The sequence below is a fragment of the Dermochelys coriacea genome, chromosome 1, assembly GCF_009764565.3.
Source record: "Dermochelys coriacea isolate rDerCor1 chromosome 1, rDerCor1.pri.v4, whole genome shotgun sequence".
Taxonomy (NCBI): domain Eukaryota; kingdom Metazoa; phylum Chordata; order Testudines; family Dermochelyidae; genus Dermochelys; species Dermochelys coriacea.
The window spans coordinates 150,371,549-150,392,904 of record NC_050068.2 but is presented as its reverse complement, the minus strand read 5'-3'; positions in this window follow the sequence as shown (position 1 = coordinate 150,392,904).

Genomic DNA, 21,356 nt, shown 5'->3' with positions numbered 1-21,356 from the left:
TGCATACATCAGTGCCACTAATTTTGAGTTTAATATATAGAATTGTCGGCCAAATTCTGAGCTTATTGAAGACAAAGGAAGACTTCAGGAAAGCAGACTTTGACTCCCTCAGGGAACAGATGGCCAGGATCCCCTGGGGGACTAACATGAAAGGGAAGGGAGTCCAGGAGAGCTGGCTGTATTTCAAGGAATCCCTGTTGAGGTTACAGGGACAAACCATCCCGATGAGTCGAAAGAATAGTAAATATGGCAGGCGACCAGCTTGGCTTAATGGTGAAATCCTAGCGGATCTTAAACATAAAAAAGAAGCTTACAAGAAGTGGAAGGTTGGACATATGACCAGGGAAGAGTATAAAAATATTGCTCGGGCATGTAGGAAAGATATCAGGAGGGCCAAATCGCACCTGGAGCTGCAGCTAGCAAGAGATGTCAAGAGTAACAAGAAGGGTTTCTTCAGGTATGTTGGCAACAAGAAGAAAGCCAAGGAAAGTGTGGGCCCCTTACTGAATGAGGGAGGCAAGCTAGTGACAGAGGATGTGGAAAAAGCTAATGTACTCAATGCTTTTTTTGCCTCTGTTTTCACTAACAAGGTCAGCTCCCAGACTGCTGTGCTGGGCATCACAAAATGGGGAAGAGATGGCCAGCCCTCTGTAGAGATAGAGGTGGTTAGGGACTATTTAGAAAAGCTGGACGTGCACAAGTCCATGGGGCCGGACGAATTGCATCCGAGAGTGCTGAGGGAATTGGCGGCTGTGATTGCAGAGCCCTTGGCCATTATCTTTGAAAACTCGTGGCGAACGGGGGAAGTCCCGGATGACTGGAAAAAGGCTAATGTAGTGCCCATCTTTAAAAAAGGGAAGAAGGAGGATCCTGGGAACTACAGGCCGGTCAGCCTCACCTCAGTCCCTGGAAAAATCATGGAGCAGGTCCTCAAAGAATCAATCCTGAAGCACTTAGAGGAGAGGAAAGTGATCAGGAACAGTCAGCATGGATTCACCAAGGGAAGGTCATGCCTGACTAATCTAATCGCCTTTTATGATGAGATTACTGGTTCTGTGGATGAAGGGAAAGCAGTGGATGTATTGTTTCTTGACTTTAGCAAAGCTTTTGACACGGTCTCCCACAGCATTCTTGTCAGCAAGTTAAGGAAGTATGGGCTGGATGAATGCACTATAAGGTGGGTAGAAAGCTGGCTAGATTGTCGGGCTCAACGGGTAGTGATCAATGGCTCCATGTCTAGTTGGCAGCCGGTGTCAAGTGGAGTGCCCCAGGGGTCGGTCCTGGGGCCCGTTTTGTTCAATATCTTCATAAATGATCTGGAGGATGGTGTGGATTGCACTCTCAGCAAATTTGCGGATGATACTAAACTGGGAGGAGTGGTAGATACGCTGGAGGGGAGGGATAGGATACAGAAGGACCTAGACAAATTGGAAGATTGGGCCAAAAGAAATCTAATGAGGTTCAATAAGGATAAGTGCAGGGTCCTGCACTTAGGATGGAAGAATCCAATGCACCGCTACAGACTAGGAACCGAATGGCTCGGCAGCAGTTCTGTGGAAAAGGACCTAGGGGTGACAGTGGACGAGAAGCTGGATATGAGTCAGCAGTGTGCCCTTGTTGCCAAGAAGGCCAATGGCATTTTGGGATGTATAAGTAGGGGCATAGCGAGCAGATCGAGGGACGTGATCGTTCCCCTATATTCGACACTGGTGAGGCCTCATCTGGAGTACTGTGTCCAGTTTTGGGCCCCACACTACAAGAAGGATGTGGATAAATTGGAAAGAGTGCAGCGAAGGGCAACGAAAATGATTAGGGGTCTAGAGCACATGACTTATGAGGAGAGGCTGAGGGAGCTGGGATTGTTTAGTCTGCAGAAGAGAAGAATGAGGGGGGATTTGATAGCTGCTTTCAACTACCTGAAAGGGGGTTTCAAAGAGGATGGCTCTAGACTGTTCTCAATGGTAGCAGATGACAGAACGAGGAGTAATGGTCTCAAGTTGCAATGGGGGAGGTTTAGATTGGATATTAGGAAAAACTTTTTCACTAAGAGGGTGGTGAAACACTGGAATGCGTTACCTAGGGAGGTGGTAGAATCTCCTTCCTTAGAGGTTTTTAAGGTCAGGCTTGACAAAGCCCTGGCTAGGATGATTTAACTGGGACTTGGTCCTGCTTTGAGCAGGGGGTTGGACTAGATGACCTTCTGGGGTCCCTTCCAACCCTGATATTCTATGATTCTATGATTCTATGATTCTAAGACAATGCAGATACACAGATCTATTCTAGCTGAGGATCTGGCCTTCTGCTTTGAAAAAAAATTGTGTATTTATTTCTTCCAGTGGTAGGACATAGTCTGTTCTTGTATTTGTCTACTTCCCTTACCAGAGACAAGAGGGTCCAGAAAAGAGGAAACATTTTGCAGTAAATAAAATAATGCTGTGATGTCATTTAAACTTTGTCCTCTTGCCCAAGATCTTCTCATATCTCCTATCATTTCTCTTTTGTTTTTCAGACAGATAGCTATGTTTAATTATTTATTGGGTGTTACAGCTGTGTTAAATGAATCTGTGATTGTCACATGATATTTTGAGCTGTCACATTACAGATACTAAAGCAGATTTATAATAATTTAAAATAATTTATAATAATTCTGAAACTCCATGAGTGTTAAGTGTCCTGTGTTTGTGTGCAGGGTGGAGGAAACCCCTGCTTCCTACTTTTAGTGATCAAGGAAGCTCAAGGAAAGTGAAGGGTGGTTTTTCTTAGACGACGTGCCCCAGCTTCTGCCTTCCCTACTCTGCATGCCACTCCTTGTTATTTTGATGTATAAATATGAGTTTACTGGTTTCACATGCTGAGCCTGTTAATTTATGGAATCTCTCTCTTTATGCATACAAGTTCAATCTATGTAAAGAACATGATGCATAAAATAGCTACATTGCAATATGTAGGAGTCAAATGTATATCATGAAATATCTAACAAATGGACAGGAATTATTTTGTTGCCAGAGCAATGAACACTGTAGTCTAACATTAATTCAGCATAATCAGCGGAGTTCAAAAGCATTATTAAGTGGTGTGACTGTTGATAGGGTTGTGGTGTAAGACATGTTTTAGGTGCCCAAGTGGGAATTCTTTGAAAGGATGCAAAGATTAGTGAAGGGGAACAGAAGATTGCAAGGAAGAGAATGAGAGTTGAAATTCTCTGGAGGAAAAGTGCAGAACTCTGTTTGCATTGAGGAAGTTTGTGCTTGCTGATATAGCAGCAAACAGAGCAATGTATAGATTTCTGTTAGATTTGCTGCTCTCTTTCCTTTGCTGAAGTGCTCACTTTATCTTTTCATTGTTAAATCAATAATAGCAAAACAAAATGCTTTATTGGGCTCTCATTGTCTTTATCGTGTCATTTGAACCCTGAATTACTTTTTTTCAAATGGATTTTCAAGCTGCAATTAGCACTACAGATCAGCTCTATGGATTTTCAGTATCATCAGAATCAGGGAATGCATGTTAGAAACCCATTTAGGAAAAAGCATCAATAATGATGCCTGTTCCCCCACACGAAATAGAATTACATAATATAAGGATGAAAGATTCACAGATGTGAAAATACAAACAGGCCCTTCATTTTTAAAGACATTGTTCAAAAGCCAACCATCAAGTTGACAAGGACTGGGGTTCCAATTTACCAAAAACAGTGAGGTTTATCTTTGGAGCTGTGCTTTTAATATGTCATCCTGGGTATTATAAGTTCCACTGAGATCTGTGGAGGATTTGTAATAGGAAAAAGGAGCTTTGTATGTGAAGATGATTGCAGAATAAGCTGGAAAGGAAGTAATTAGAGCTAAGGATGACAGGTTGACAAGCACAACTCAGGCACAGCAAACATACAGATAAGCAACTAAAGCATCTCTGCAACAGGACATGGCACTAGTGCACTGGGGACTTGTCCCAAATCTACTGAAGCTATTAAAGGGAAGACTGGAAAAGAAGGGGGGGAGAACAACCTAGTCCCCTCCCTTAAGAAAAATCATTGCTTTTTCTGAAGTATTTTCACTTGAATAAAATTTCTCCCAGTGTAGAAGGAGGGTGTCTGTAGGGTTGTCTTACCATTGAGACGCTGATTTTATTTATGAGTACCTTAAGTCTTCTTCCCCTAGGCTTTAATGCAATGGTCCCCAAACTTTTCAGGGTTGGCCCGCTTTACCCCTGTTTGCTTGTCGTTCCTTCCACCCCCCACCCCCACCCCCGAACCAGGACTGGGAGAGGGGTCGTGGCTCCCAGGGGGTGACACAGATAGAGGAAAGGGGGCCAAGGCTGGGGCTGAAGTTGGGGGTGAGGTTAGGGCCGGGGCTGGGAACAGGCTCTAGCAAGGGAAAGAGAGTGGAAGGGCGGGGCCTTGGGCAGAAGGGACAGGATAGGAGCTAACCTCCCTGAGCCGGCGGTTCACCGACCGCCCATGGGATGTGCCCCACAGTTTGGGGACCTCTGCTTGAATGGATTAGAGTCTATAGGACAGCATGGGAGGGGAAGGGAAACAGAGACTAGACCTAACCCTATATACAATAGGCAGCATCTATAAATATCCTGTGCATTTTCAGAAGTATACTTTAAAAAGTCCAAAGGGTGTTTGGCTTGAATATACAAACAAAAAAGTAACTTTAAATCATGTTAAGTATCATACAGAGAGCAACTAGGGCAAGGAATTTCAGAGTAAAGAATGTCCTTATTTCACTCTGTTGAGATGAGGTAGGCTGTGGCTGATCTAGCATGTAATATCACTTTCTGTTCTGCAGCACCCTGAGTGTCTTTCATTTGCTCCAATATCTCGCACAATACAGGGTGAATCAAGGACAGACTCTTACCCTTAACTCTGAGTTTTGGTTTTTGACAGGCCTTTAGTATTGTTACACAATAGCTGAAGAGACCTCTTGGAACCTTTGAGAAATTCCAGTCAGTCAGCAACACCCAAAAATACCCCCAATGATTTTTCTTCAAAGGTTTTTATTGAAAGTAAATTCAGGTAAACACAAGCAACTAAGGCTAAAATACCATAGAAACACAAGTCTGGAATATTTGGGGCTCCAGATTCTAGAAGTAGCCTCAGAGCACTGACTGTATTGCATCAATGCACTGTACTTTGGAATTTAACTTAGCTCCTGCTACTGTTTTTACTCCCAGGTGGCTCAAGCCATTAAACTGTAGATTTGGATATGTGAAATTCCTTTTAAAAAAACAAAACAAACAAAAAACCCATTTTCAGTTTTATGGTGATGCGTACTTTAAATGTGACCTGCAAAAATAAACTAATATTGAATTAATCCCACACTTCTGGTATACTTTTAAATTTTTAAGGCCAGAAGCGGACATTATGATCATCCAGTCTGCCCTAAGAAATCTGCTCTTGAGCCTAGGATAGAACCCAATGTTCCAGTCCAGTCCCTTAATCACAGGAACATCCTCTCCTTTCGACAAGCTATCTGCTGACTGGCCCCACTAACCAGGATGCACATGAGTGAGGGTAGGGGGGACAGCAAGGTGCAGAGAGTCAGGAGAAAAGTACATTTTTAACTAAAACCCGAGATAGAAACACTCCTCCATGAAATCCCACCAGCATTTCCTCCTTCACTGATGCTATGGGTTGAAATAAGATGTCCAGTATTTTTGATGTCTCAGAAGGATGCATTCTGCGATATCGTCAATGAACCAGGTAGTGCAAGGAGAATCTTACAGAAGGGGGAAATATTTTTTTTAAATATAACATCTTGTGTTTGTACTGAGTCCCCACAGCATAGTTGGCAGGGAATTTCTCACAGCAATTCATATTTGCTCAATTTTCCTTTTAGAGTAGTAAACTTTATACTCCACGTACTATGGATGAGTTACTATTGTGCGAAGAGGCATATAATGGTGCTTTGGATATGTATTGCCCTTTAAGAATGTTTAGAATATTTTTTTTTGTAAAACTCAAAAGTGAGTCAAACAACAGTCAGCAATTTAACTTTGCTCCATTACAATTACAGGCATGTTCACCTTGATTTTTGGATCCTGTCAATCTGTATTCAGTACAGGACCTGGGGAAAGGCATAGTGGTGTCAAGCTATCTTTATGCTGTCCTGGTCCCCAAGGCTGCTGGGGGTGGGTTCAGCCCACAGTGTAACTTGGAGCAGCTCCAGGACCCATAAATTAACCTAGCAAGTAGCTGGACCCGAAGAGCTATTCTGCCAGGTAGGGGTCAGCCAGAGCACAGCAATGCTCTGGCTACATGCCCTCCACTAACATGTCCCAATATGCTTCCTGTGTCAGAGAAATCCTCCGATGCTCTCTTGTGCTGCTCAGAGGGCCAGTATCTGGCCACTAGTATTCTTTTCTATAGCTGGGATAAAAGTAGATGCCCTGTTTATTTGGATAATTTTCAGAAAGAGAAGTAAGTTAATAGAGGAATGGCATAGTCTGCCATAGGGATGATTTGATTTATGGATTGATTCCTCTTCATAAACGTCTGGCCTTGGTGAGGTCTTTTTTGGTATGGTGGGTTATTTTGGGGGGTAGAGGGGTACATACAAGCTTACAGGCATCCATGGGCTACAGCTATGGATATCTTTCATTATGAAAAATGTAACAGAAAGACAAATTGAACCTTAATCCATTGCTTTCTTGATGTGTTACAGTCACACAATTCTGTGTGCTGACATTGAGGTTGGAATAGGGGGGCAGAAACAATTTGTGTAGTGCGGGTGCTGAGAGCCATTGAATCAAACTGTAAACCCTGTATATTATGGAATCCACTTCAAGACAGTGGGTGCAGAAAGCAGTTTTTATAAACAAAAGATGAATTTTTTTAAAGTGTGTGGGGGGGGGAGTTATTTAATTTTAGCATTATTTGTATTTTGAAGGGTATGGAATTAATTAAAATCCACAGTGGTTTTGTCTTTTAACATCTACCTCTCGAAAGAAACAGGGTCATGTCTCTTTTTTTGAAGAAGGCATGTTTCAAGGTCCACAATGGCAGAATGAAATCTTGGGGTCAGATTGTGAGGAGCCCTAACATGGTCATACAGGGGTTTAGACTCCTCCACTCCTCTATTCTTCTGAGTCAGGCCTACTGGGACCCTGAGACTGGGTCCTGTGCAGAGCACTGGAGCTAAACAAAGAGGATGAGCGGGATGATGAAAGCCCAGGTTCCACCCCCTGTTTACTGGCCAGTGGATCTGGATAGGCAGGCAAGGGGAAATAAGTTGCACCCTTTTGAGGGCTGCTATAAGTTACTTCCATCCTCCCTCCCCTTCATCTGTGCCTCAGTTTTACTTACCAGCCTCTCTCTTGTCTAGTTAGATTATAAGTTATTCAAGGTTGTTGCTGTCTTTTACTCTGAGTCCATGTGTACATTCAGTATGATGGGTCCCCAATCTTGGTGGAGGTCTCTTATCATTGCTGTATTGTAAATTATAAAAACGATAGCATATTGGGGAACTGCTGAGTAAGCTGATTGAGTATCTGAATTTCTTTATTTCCTTTGGTAGGGTTTGATTATTCAATCAGCATTTTCATCCATATATCTTCTGATGATACCACACACACAAAAAAAACAATCCACATGATTAAACAACTGTGGTAGGACTATGTGTGTGGAAGCTTGATCTTGTATGGACTTTGCTGTAGTATGAAGATAGTCATTTTGCTTTAGAGGTCTCAACTCTTTTACTACTCACTAGATACTCTAGAATATTTTTGAAGGAACTGACATTATTACTTAAGATTTGTTACAATATCTGACTGTCAGAGATACTCCAGAGCTTTCAGGTTAATAGATTCATCACACACTGTGGAATAAAGAAATCCCAAGGTGTATTATTCTCTTGTGAGAGTGTCCTACAGAATTGCTTTTTAACCGTAAGTGGTGGGAAATACGCATTTGGTAGGACTGGCAATCACTGTTTCCTTGTGGGAGCTCCTTTTGCAGCAAGGGTATATATTTTTTTCATATATTGGATGCAGGAGGAGATGAAGGGTAATTTATGTGGCTAGAGAACAAGACTGTGAGATTGCAGATCTGTGTTCTATTACCAGTTCTGTCTCAGAGTACCTGTGTGACCTAGGGCAAGTCATAAGCTCTTTGTGCTTCAGCTCTACCATCTGTACAATGGGAGTGATCACTTGTATTTTTGTTGTTGCAAGGCTAAATTCATTAAACTTTTGTAAAGTACTTCCAGATTCTTGGATGAATGGAGTTCTAGAAGTGCAAAGTATTGCTATTAATACATAGAAACCAGAAAAAAAAGTATTTGGTGCCAGGTGGTCAATGAAAGAGAAAAAGATTGGAAATAGCTGTGTGCTGCAGCAGATACATGTACAGAAGATGCATCTGAAAAATGTCAGCAGCTGCCTATGGCTGAAGACCAGTGGAAATACATACATATTAGTGAGCTAGTGACTGCAGGGCATGGTACTGTACTAATCATTTGAAAATAACAGTGATACATTAATTAGCATTTGATGTATGATGTAGCTTGCAGCAGAGGAGGTATCAAGGGAAAATGATCACTGGATATGCCTTAGTTTTAGCAGGTATGTTAAATTAAGAGCTGAAAACCAAAATGGCAGAGGTGGTTAGATCCCAGAGGAGAAGGAAGAAGAATAAGATTGCAGCCTACCAGTTCAGCAAGATGCTAATGTGCTTGTTTTGACTGTGCTTAGCCAGCTTGTGGCTTGCTTTGCACCATTCACAGGTGAAGAAAAGACTTGTTTGTTTCTTAATTAGTATTATGATTTGAGATGCACAGATGTGATGGAGCATGAAATGACAGTCACAAGCAATATCGCTGAAATCCTTGTGTACCAGTGTGATCAGGCTGTTCCTCGTTGTCAATATCAGCAGATAAAAAGTCCCAGAAGAAAAATACTGTATCAGGTGAAAAGGGGGTAATTTAATAGGGGACAGTTAAAGAGAGTGATAGTACTAATTACACATGCAATGAACTGCAAGCACAGAAACTAGCTAGGGAAGATTTTTAGTGCTGTGGTGACAAGAGTTATAGTAAAAAGAAAAGGAGTACTTGTGGCACCTTAGAGACTAACAAATTTATTAGAGCATAAGCTTTCGTGAGCTACAGCTCACTTCATCGGATAGCTCACGAAAGCTTATGCTCTAATAAATTTGTTAGTCTCTAAGGTGCCACAAGTACTCCTTTTCTTTTTGCAAATACAGACTAACACGGCTGCTACTCTGAAAAGAGTTATAGTCTGCATTAGTTCTGACTGTTAAGCATGCTGAAAGGAAAACCTGTTAAATCAGAGCAAAGAATCCTAGAAAATCCCAGTTGGTCAATAGTCCTGACGATAACCTCACATGACAGTGCAAATAAGATCTACTTTTGTTTACAGAACTGCATTATGGAAAATATCAGTGTAGCACCAATGAAAATATTTGAAACTATCAGAATGGAGAAGATATAAATGTCTTCTGACCACTTCCCAATAAATATGGTGACCCAATAAACACATTGGGGAGGTGATGTGCAAGGATACATGCCATAGGTGTGGTATTAAGCATTGGTTTACTGTTTGGTGAGTCACAGTGTGGTCCCAGTTTCAGGACTGGTTACTTGAGGCTAGAACTTTGAGAAACCTTTTGGGATGATGCTAGGTAGCAGAGACTGTGTCAGTCTGGGAGCTTACAGAGCTAGAGAGGAGACCAGGGTTTCTATATCCATAGTCCTCAATAAAGAATATCCTTTATATTTATTACAGCTCTTTTACACAAATTTATCCTTGGATATTCATTCCTGTCTGTGCTCTGCCACTAGAGAAACTACAAGCACAATGGTGGGAAAGCCAAATGCATCTTCTAGGAATTCCCTCTTGTAATAGACGTCAGCCCGAGTTCCTTAGAAATGTCTCTCTATATACAAGTTCCTGTTTTTGAATGGGGACTCATAGATTTTAAGGTCAGAAGGGACCATCGTGATCATCTAGACTGACCTCCTACACATTGCAGGCCACAGAACATCACCCATCCACCCATGTAATAGACCCCTAACATCTGGCTAAGTCTGGCTAAGTCACTGAAGTCCTCAAATCATGGTTTAAATACTGCCAGTTACAGATAATCCACCATTTACATTAGTTTAAACCTGCAAGTGACTCATGCCCCATGCTTCAGAGGAAGGCAAAAAAACCCCACGGTCTCTGCCAATCTGACGGAGGGAAAATTCCTTCTTAACCCCAAATACAGTGATCAGTTAGACCCTGCGCATGTGGGCCAGACCCACCAGGCAGATACCTGGGAAAGAATTCTCTGTAGTAACTCGGAGCCGTCCCCATCTAGTGTCCTTTGGTCATTTGGGATTTTTGCTACTGGCAGTTGCCAATGGGCCACGTGCCACTGTAGGCATTCCTGTCATACTGCCCCCTCCATAAACGTATCAAACTCAGTCTTGAAGACAGTTAGATTTTTTTCCCCCACTGCTCCCCTTGGAAGGCTGTTCCAGAACTTCATTGCTCTGATGGTTAGAATTCAAGCCTAAACTTGTTAATGGCCAATTTATATCCATTTGTTCTTGTGTCCATTGGCGCTTAAATTAACTCCTTTCCATCCTGGTATTTATCCCTCTGATATGTTTATAGTGAGCAATATCTCCCCTCAGCCTTCTTTTTGTTAGGCTAAACAAGCAAAGCTCTTGGGTCTCCTCTCATAAGGTAGTTTTCCATTCCCCAGATCATCCTAGTAGCTCTTCTCTGCACCTTTTCTAGTTTGAATTCATCTTAAACATGGGAGACCCGAACTGCACACAGGATTCCAGATGGTCTCCCCTTGTACAATGGTACTAACACTTCCCTGTCTCTACTGGAAATACCTTGCCTGATGCATCCTAGGACTGCATTAGCCTTTTTCACAGCTGCATCACACTGATGGCTCATAATCATCCTGTGATCAACCAGTACACCCAGGTCTCTCCCTTCCTCTGTCACTTCCAACTGATAAGTCCCAAGTTTCTTGAAAAAATTCTTGTTGTTAGTCCCTAAAAGGATGGCCATGCATTTTGCACTTTTAAGTCTCATCCCATTTCTATTATTCCACTTTATAGGATCATCCAGATCTTCTCATATGATATTCTGGTCCTCCTACATATTCAAAATACCTCCCAACTTTGTGTCATCTGCAAATTTTATTCGCACGCTCCCACTTTTTGTGCAAAGGTCAGTAATAAAAAGTGTTAAATAAGATTTTGTCCCAAGACCAATCCCTGAGGAACTCCACTAGTAACCTCCCTCCAGCCCGAGAGTTCACCTTTCAGTGTGACCCATTCTGGTCTCCCCTTTAACCAGTTCCTTATCCACCTTTCAATTCCCATATTAATCCCCATCTCCTCCAATTTAACTAATAATTTCCCATGTGGAATTCTATTAAATGCCTTACTGAAAACCAGTTAAATTAGATCTACTGAATTTCCTTTGTCCAAAAAATCAGTTATCTTCTCAAAGAACGAGATCAGGTTGGTTTGGCACAATCTATCTTTTGTAAAACCAGGTTGTATTCTATCCCAATTACTGTTCACCTCTATGGCCTTGACTACTTTTTCTTTCAAAATTTGTTCCAAGACCTTGCATACAACTGAGGTGAAACTAACAGGCCTGTAGTTTCCTGGATCACTTTTTTTGTCTGTCTTAAGAATAGGAACTATAGTAGGAATTCTCCAGTCATGGGTACGACCCCAAGTTTACAGATTTATTAAAAATCCTTGCTGTTGGAATTGCAATTTCATGTGCCAGTTCCTTTAATATTCCAGGATGGAGATTATCCAAGCACTCCAATTTAGTTCCATTAAGATGTTTAAGTTTGATTTCCACCTTGGATGCGGTAATTTCTACCTCCATATTCTCATTGCCATTAGCCAACCTGCCACTACTTCTAAACTTGTCATAAGCCTCATTAAAAACTGAGGCAAAAATATTTGTTTAGATGTTGGGCAATACATAGATAATATTTAATCTCCACCCCATCCTCAGTGCTTATAGGTCCCACTTCTTTTTACAGAACCTTTTACTATTGGTTTTAGTTCCCTCTGCAAGGTCTAACTCTGCTTGGCTTTTGGCAATTCTCATTTTATCCCTATGCTTTCTGACCTCCAAGACGTAGCTTTCCTTGATGATCCCTGCCATCTTCCATTACATGTAGGCTTTCTGCTTTCTTGTAATCTGTTTTGATTATTTCTGTTTGAGATGCTCACTCATCCAGCTCGGTCTGCAACCCTTCCCTATGAATTTTTTCCCCTTGCTTGGTATGCAGGCTTTACATAGCTTCTGCAACTTTGACTTTAAGTAATTCTAATCCTCCTCCACATTCAGATCCTTGAGTTCTTCAGTCCAATCCACTTTCCTAACTAATTCCCTTAATTTTTTTTAAATTAGCTCTTTAGAAAGCAATGACCCTGTTGCAGATCTATTTTTGGTTTATCCTTCCATTTAGTTTAAACTGAATTAGATCATGATCACTCAAACCAAGGTTGTCCTGTACAACCAGTTCCTTTGAGGTCCTCAGTACTTACATATAACAAATTTAAAACGGCATCACCTCTTGTTAGTTCAGCAACTATTTGGTGAAGAAATCTGTCAGCTATCACATTCAGGAAAATCTGGGTCTTGCTATTATTAGTAGCACTTGTCCTCCAATCTATATCTGGAAAGTTAAAGTCTCCCATAATCACACAGTTCCCAGTACTACATATTTTATTTAGAAAGATCTCTATCCATATCCAAATCAGATCCTGGTGGTCTGTGGCACACCCCAAGCACTATATCAGGGGAACCTCTAGTAGTTTTCTTCATCAAAGAGATTTTGGTACAAACAGGCTCGGTCTTATCCATTCCATCACTTCTAATTTTTGTACAGTCAACCTCATTATTAATATACAGTGCTACGCCACCATCTTTACCTTTATTTCTGTCTTTTCTGAACAGCACATACCCCTCAATACCAGTACTCCAGTCAGGACTAGTATTCCACCATGTTTCAGTTATTCCTATAATATCTGGTTTCACTTCCTGCACCAGTAGTTCTAGTTCTTCCATTTTGTTACCCAGTCTTCTTGTACTGGTGTACAAACATCTTAACTGTTGCTGCTTGTCTTTGTCCACATTCCTCCCCTGATTGAGTACAGTCATTCTACTGCTAGTATCACTTATCTGACTGGTATCAGCCCTATCCTTCCTCTTAATGTCTGTTCTCCTATCCATTGCTATTCCTTTCTCCATTGCTGTATCCTTTCTCACTTGATTTTCCTCCCTATCAATGTTAAAATCAGGTGTGGAGATGACATGAGCATCTACCAACAATCTCCCCTGAGATCCTAAATTAAAGCTCTTTTAATGAGTTGTGTCAATCACCATCCCAGAAATCTATTTCCCTCCCTTCTCAGATGGAGTCCATCCCACATGAACTGTCCTCTGTCCGTGAATGTCTCCCAATGGTCAAACATCCCAAAGACTGCCTTATAGTCCCATTGCCTGAGCCATCTATCGATCATCTTATCTGTCCTTCATTCAACTCCTCTAGAGACAAGCAGAATCCCGCAGAAGCTCTCTTGAGCCTCCATTTCCTTAAGCGTCTTCCCCAGCCTGGCATAGTCTCCTGTGGTATGTTCCAATGAGAATCTAGCTGTGTCCCACATGAAGGACAGCCAATGGTGGTTCTTCAAGGAAAGTCCCTGTGGGTGCTCCAATTTAGGTGTCTTGGCGCCCTACGCTTCTAATCAGAGATTTGTAATAGCAATGCACCAATTGGCCACGCATGCGCGGCAGCCATCTCGCACTGCTCAAGTGGTTACCCCATGTGTGTAGACAACTGTCCCCCAGTTCCTTCTCTACCACCTTTGGCTTCGTCACAATGACAACAGCGCTCTCATGGCTTTAGCTATTTCTATTATTTGAGGTTCTTTCCCAGCTAGTTCCTCTCTCCCTTAATTTCTCCTTTACTTTTCTTTTACCATTTAATTTTTTGTTGTTTGTTTTCCTAGTCCTCCCCTTTCTCCCACCTCAGGTGGGTAACTCCCAATGACAGAAGAGGCATAAGAACAGGATTCGCAAAAAGAAAAGGAGTACTTGTGGCACCTTAGAGACTAACAAATTTATTAGAGCATAAGCTTTCGTGAGCTACAGCTCACTTCATCGGATGCATTTGGTGGAAAAAAAAAAAAAAAAAGTTTTTTTTTTTTCCACCAAATGCATCCGATGAAGTGAGCTGTAGCTCACGAAAGCTTATGCTCTAATAAATTTGTTAGTCTCTAAGGTGCCACAAGTACTCCTTTTCTTTTTGCGAATACAGACTAACACGGCTGCTACTCTGAAACCTGAAAAGAACAGGATTATTCCCATTCTTCCTTTCAACATAGCCTCTCAGAGATGATGTCTGGTTCTCCAGGCTTCAAACGCTGTCCCACTTGCAGACTGTCTATACCAGTCTCCAACGGCCATGCACAGTGTGTCTGTTGCCTGGGGGAGACACATATATCTCAAAAGTGTCCCCACTGCAAAAAACTGACAACTAGGACAAGGAAGGCTAGGGATTTCCAGTTGAAACTCCTGATGGAGGACTCCCTCAGACCAGCCTCCGACCCGAAGTCCATGACACCTCCTAGCCAACGGTCTCCAACAGCCACCTCGGACATGGGATCCTCCTCTAAAAGGGCTACTAAGGACTCTGTTCCTAAAAAAGCCACAAAAAAGTGGTCTCACTCTTCACCGCAGCAAGATTTGCCTCAAAGAAAGCGATCTCTGACCGCAGAGCCTGCCCTGGTATCGACCACAAGGCACCGGGAACATCCAGTACTGAGATGTCCCAGTGCAGTCTAGCTCTCATGGAGGTGCACGTACCAAAGCCAAGCCTCCTAGCTTGGCACCAGTGGAGCTAAAGAAAACCCAGACAATGGTGCTCCGTGCTGCACCAATATAATGCAGCAAACCTGTGGCACCAGGAGCCCTCCCTCTGATTTCCAGCCAGAGTCTCCCTCCATCCTCAGTACCAGGCCTCCCGGTGCTGCAATAATTTATCAGACAGGTGGACCTCCTGATTACCTCAACTCCGGGGACTGCGCTTTTCAGCACCGACAGCACCCCAGCCAGAGCGGGACCAAGCCTGCTACTACCCGCCGCTGGCTCAATCCCTCCTCTTTCCAGCGATGAGGAGGAGGAAGAGGAGGCAGGAATGTACACCCCTCGCCGTTCCTCACCCAAACCTGGATCCTCGCGGCACCAAACATCTCTGGATGGAAGAGGCTGGCAGGCTCCATGATGGATGCCACCCTCCACCCCATGGCTCTCCCACTGAACTGGACATACTGGGAACCAAGAGCATTATACAGGGCACAGAACATCAGACCCCTCAACCCACCCAGGTCCAGAACAACATGATCACCTTCGCCACTTGCCCCAGCTTCCTCAGAAATGCTGGAGGAGGAAGTAGATGAACCTGAGGATGCGCCTGAGGGCGATACCCTCCCACCTACCCATATCTCTTCTTCGACAACATGACGAAACAATAATGCACATTTGGGGATGACTTTAAAACCTTTCAGGATCTGAACAGGTAGCTGACTCCCTTGACATATCACTGTTAGAGACACAGCATAAACTGACAGATATACTCCAAACTTCTCCATTAGCTAAGGTTGCATTACCCATTAATGCAGCCATTATGGACCCAACAAAAATTGTCTGGCAGACACTAGCCACAGCTCCGCCTTCTTGTAAGAGATGTGACAAGAAGTACTATGCACCATCTAAGGGGGCTGAGTTTTTGTTCACCCACTCTACCCCAAACTCATGGTGGTAGAAGCGGTTAATCAAACGGAGAAGCAACATCAGTCGAGAAACACACATTACAATAAGAGCTAGAAAAGGCTAGACCTTTTCTGAAGGAAAGCTTACTCATCAGCTACCCTCCAATTTCGGCAGAGGCAACTACTCAGCCTTACTAGACAAATACACGCACAACATGTTTTCTCAGATGACAACCTTTATTGAACAACTTTCAGAAGTCAAAAAGGAGCAATACAAGGCCAATATTTCAGAAGGTTTCCTCATTGGCAGAGCGGCCCTGTAGGCTTCTCTTGACTTTGCTGACCAGCAGCACAATCCATCGCTACATGTGTAGTCATGCGTAGGGCTTCCTGACTTCCTCTTTCTGGGTTTCCCAGGGAAGTTCAAGCAAGCGTAGACGACCTACCTTTTGAAGGCCAAAAATTGTTTGCATAGAGCACAGATGTGTCCATGCACACCTTGAAGGACTCCCGAGCAACATTAAAGACACTCAGAATCTATGTCCCTTCAAACAGAAAAAAACAGGACAGATTCTATAATCAATTATTCCAAACTCCCCCAGACACCCAACCTCAAAGACAGTATGACCAGCACCACAAACAGAGACAGACGAGACACTGACAACCACAAGATCAGTTGTCTACGTCTCAACCGTTCACTTTGAGGAAACGTTTTGAAGTGTTGGTCGAGGACATGACAACCCCATATTCTCCAATCCCAGAGTTACATCCACTCTCCAGCTCATTTGGGGGTAGAAAAGGAAGTGGGGGACGGTTGGCTGTGCATGTGGGGTAACTCTTCAGAGTGATGCAAGACAGCTGCCACTGGGAGCTGCGGGCAGCCGTGCGTGTGGACAGTCAATGTAAACAAACAGACTCGCGACCCGCCAGGTTGCCCACTACTGCCGTAGACTGTGTGGGCGCTCACTCCTACCTGAACCCCGAGACTGTGTGCGTTTGTGGGCTGCCTAAGCCCACAAGCCCAGGCTAAAGCCTGCTCCCTGCTCTGCCCCGCCCAAAGGGCTAGAGCTTATTGACTCGGCGTATCTGCTGGCTGCCCGTGCCAGGACGCGTAGGCTACAGCCTGCTACCAGCCCAGTCCTGCTGAAGGGCTAGGGCCCTAAATTGTTAATTGTTAGCCCTATTGCGGGGCTGAGAGCTAGAGACTATGCAGGGCGCTGTCCTGGTCAGGGGCAGGGACAAGGGCCCCAGACTGTTGTTGCGTGTTTGCCTCTGCCAGACAGGCCCAGAGCTCTAGGCTGCTTACGGCTCGGTCCCACCGGTGCAACCCAAGGCCAAGGACTAAACCCCAAGACAACAAGGCAGAGTAGCCTCCCTCCGCACTGGAGGGCAAGGGAGCACTACAGAAATCCCAGCTATAAATGAGCAAAAGAGAATAATAAAAGATAGTTAAAGTATTTAGTGTGGGAGAGAAATTGACACAGCTCCCAAAGTAATTTTTTAAGTTTTGGTTTAACTAATTATTAAAAATTCTGTTGCTTTGGGAGATTTGTTTCTGTTGCTGTGGAGGTTTCTTAGTAACTATAATGAGTGTATTCCTGTAGACGAATAGAACCAAAGAAATACTATTCTGTAGAAAAATGTTTTAGGTCCAATACCTTTTCAGTGTTGCATTTCTGAATGTGCTATGCTCTTAAGAGTAGAGGTTTTACCCCTCATGTCCCAGACTAATCAAGTCAGATAACATTCTGCCTAGAGCTTAAATGGGATACATTTTTGCCTGTAAATTCCCCCATCAGTTTCAAGTAAGCCACTGGAATTGTCTTCACCTCTTATCCTTAAATACGGCTTGTTATGCTGTTAAAGAGGTGTTGCATTCTACCCCCAGAGATGGCTGCATTTCAGTGGTTGGTAAAGTATCCCATATATATCCCTTACTATACCAGGGTGTTGTGGGGTTTTTAATTAGTTAATGCCTATAACACATTTTGAGATCCAGAAGTGCAAAGTATTAGTTATTATTTTTATTTATAAAATGGCTAAATATGATCAATATTATGGATAGGTCAGCATTTTCAGTATGGAGGGAGCGTTCTAACATTGTGTGAAGGTGCAGAGCAGCAGAAAAAAGCTGTGAACGTGTAGAAAGCTGCAATACCCTGGAAATGCTCTAACTATCACTCTAAACGTGTGCCAGCAGCTGTGGGCAAAGCAATTAGTGGCTCCTTGAACCTCACCTGTCAGGTACTCCTGATTCCACAATAACCCCTGATACAGTCAATTGCTGAACCAGTTCACATGTTGCAACCTCAGGCACTATCTCACGACCCCAAGCTTCCATTCTTTAGTCCTGTAGGCAACTGGTTCAGCAGCAAAAGCACATGCAGCCCCCCTTCAAATCCCCGCTCCCAATGAAGCCACCTGTGGACACCCTGACTCCAGGCAGCATGTTGCTTTTTGGTAAGCAGAGAACTTGGAAGGGAGATCACAAAATAAGGGAGCAACAAAAATGGGCAAAACTAAAAGAAGGAAAAAAGAACAGAGAGAAAAACAGAAATAAAATGAAGGGGTGGGGGTGTGTGAGAGGGTTAAGGTACCAGCAGTTATTCCAGGGCTAGGTGTAAGGAGACAGGGAAGGGGTCGCTCTTCTGCCAGTGCAGCAAAAAAGCTGGGTGTTGGGTGGGACCTGCCAGAAAAATGCACTGATCTAAGTATTAATTGGTGGGGACTGGGCTGGATGAGACACTTGCATTGCTCCTTCTTCTCACTCTAAAATACTTATGCTTAGCAGAGTAAGAACAGCTGAAAGGCATTTCATCCTAACTGAAGCTGGCATCTCAAAATAGCCTTCAGTGTGTCTGTGCACCAACCTAAGGAGCCATTTGTTTAAGTCCCTGCCATCCTGTTAATATCATCCCTCTTGTTCCCTCCAGTAAGTAAGTAAAGATAGGCAGGGTTGTCAGGATGCTGACTGGAACAAACTTGAGACTCCTGGTGGAGTGGGTGACCTTGAAGTCTAACCATCGCAAGCGATGATTGGAGCTTGACAGATAAATAGTTTCATGTGTTGGAACAGCATATACATGCACCCTGCAGGGATTCTCTTTTGAAAATATGTGATGTGTTTAGATCTTAAATTTTTTTTCTGATGTGCCACAAAAAGTTGGTGAAACCTACACATACTGGATACATAAAATATTCAGTAAAACTAAAAAGCTGGATAATTTAATGGCCCATAGTAATATTTGATGCGCAGTCCTGCAAGCCTTCTATACAGGGAACTCTCACAGAAGTCATTGGGAGTTCTACATACGGAGGGCTTACAGGATTGGGTTCTTAATAACACATGTTAAGATAAAGGAAATCAAATCACATGCATTAGGTAAATCACAGTTTCCCCTTTGAGCACAATAATGCACATTTGGCCAGGTGTGTTTTGAAGAGTTTTCACCTTTTTCTGCAGTACTATATACTGTCATTGTAGAAGACAACTTGCCAGATATGGTGTACAAATAGCCTGATAACATAGGGCAAGTCCTTTGCATACGGTATGATGACCAAATACTGCTATCAAATGTTTCTAAGTCATAGACATTCGTTTACATCTTCAGTATTCTTTGGCAGATGTACGTTTTCTGTAGTAACTGAAACAAATATTGATACATTCCAGCTTTTGGTGTTGGAAACAGAAAGCACACAAGATTCAGCTCCCTGTTTTTACCAGAATACACAACTCAGATGAGACCATTCCTGGCAAATATCTGATGATAAAGTTTCATAGCTGATGTTAAGAATATATTGGTTATGTGCACACAGTGCAGGATGGAAAAGCATGGGGCAAAGGGATGTAAGCTGTACAACCTCCATGATCTTGGGGTCAGCTGGGCACCCAATGAAAACTATTCCTCTGTATTGGGGAACCTTAAGTTAGTGAGCTAAGGTGGTTTTGTGCCAATAGACTAGTGCGAAGCAGCCACAGAAAGGACTAGGATCTAGCCTGCTGAGTCAAGAAAGCTTATGAAGAATATTCATTAGCTGAAGCAGTTTGAATGTGAACAGAAGGATTTGGGGCTCTTCTACTAAGGAATGATATTTGTTATTACCAACATTATTGCTGTATAATTTGTTCTATATTAGAATAGCAAACCAGTTCACCAGAGAGAAGGGGAATGGGGTTACAATGATGCAACTGCGGGATCACTTTGTATTTGTTGGGGGCCTAATTCATACTGACCCCTAAACTAAGATTTTGTTACCTAACATTAGGCATGCTACTATATATTTTCTATAGTGCGATGCCCTTCAATGAGCTTAGGTATGTGTTGGTAACAACAAATGCACTGGTAAAGGTGGAGGCAAATGGTCATGCTACAGAGATTCTTTCTCTCTAATGGGAATGCTGCAAATACTTTAGTCATACAGTGCATGACTCTACTTTGTTTGGGAGATTCAAGTTCCAAGAACTCCATTCATGCTCTCAAGGGAGCATGGTCCTTTCCCTACCACATGAAAATGCATACGATTTAAATACAGTACATTCCCCTGTAAAGTGCTATGCAAATATAAACTACTTTATCTTTAATATACTTTTAATTATTTCTTCAGGGATAGTTTAGTTAAGGTAAAGAAGTGGGAGTGGGAGAAGCTCTGTGTCTTCAGAGAGAAATAGCCAGCTGTGGAGAGAAGGAAACCTCAAAGGGAAGAAGGCAATTCATGGATTTTGCGGATGTGTGAACATCCTTCACTCTTGTTAGTGAAATGTAGGCTAAGTGAGTTTGAGATGAAATTCAGAGATTTCACACAGCTATAATTGTCACGTGATTTGAAGCTGTTCCCACTAAAAACTGTCTTGCTGCTTGTGGATAACTCTACTTCTGGTCAGGAGTATTAAGAATCATTTGAAAAGACTTGTAGATTCACCAAGTTTATCCCCTGTCCCATAGCAAGAACATCTGCTTTTCAGCTAATATATCTGGAAAATGGTAGCTAGTCCATCCTAGACTTATATTGGTAAACACCAAAGGCCCCCACTGTGTGGTTCTTGACAGACTTTTCCAGACAATTGTGGAAGGCGGGAGGTCTATTTAAGCAATTGTTCCTGCAAGATAGTAGAAATCTGGGTGATGAAGCCCTTTCTTATACACCAACCAAATTTGCCATTATACAATTTCAGTGTATGGTTCCACATTTTGTCCTTGTTTTATAACTTGAATACAGTCTTATTTAAATCCTTGTAGGACCTCTTTGGCTAGATACTGTGCTGAAATATTACACTGCCATGGCGGGCACTAGCATAAGATAGATAGATAGATAGCTATGTGGGATCTGTTAACACACACACATAACAATTAGATATGTGTGTTACCCTATCTATCTGTCTGTAGTTTTTCTATCATTACTTGCTGAATGATCATTGTCAGTAAAATCTTCTTCTGGTTGGGAAGCATCCTGGATCTTTTATTCAGAATAGGAGAGACAGACAAATAACTTGAAATGGCATGGTGATGTTCTTTCCTGTCATATTTTATGACTCCAGATTATGGTGGTCAAGAAATTTTCCCTCTTGAAGTGAATTATAGAGAG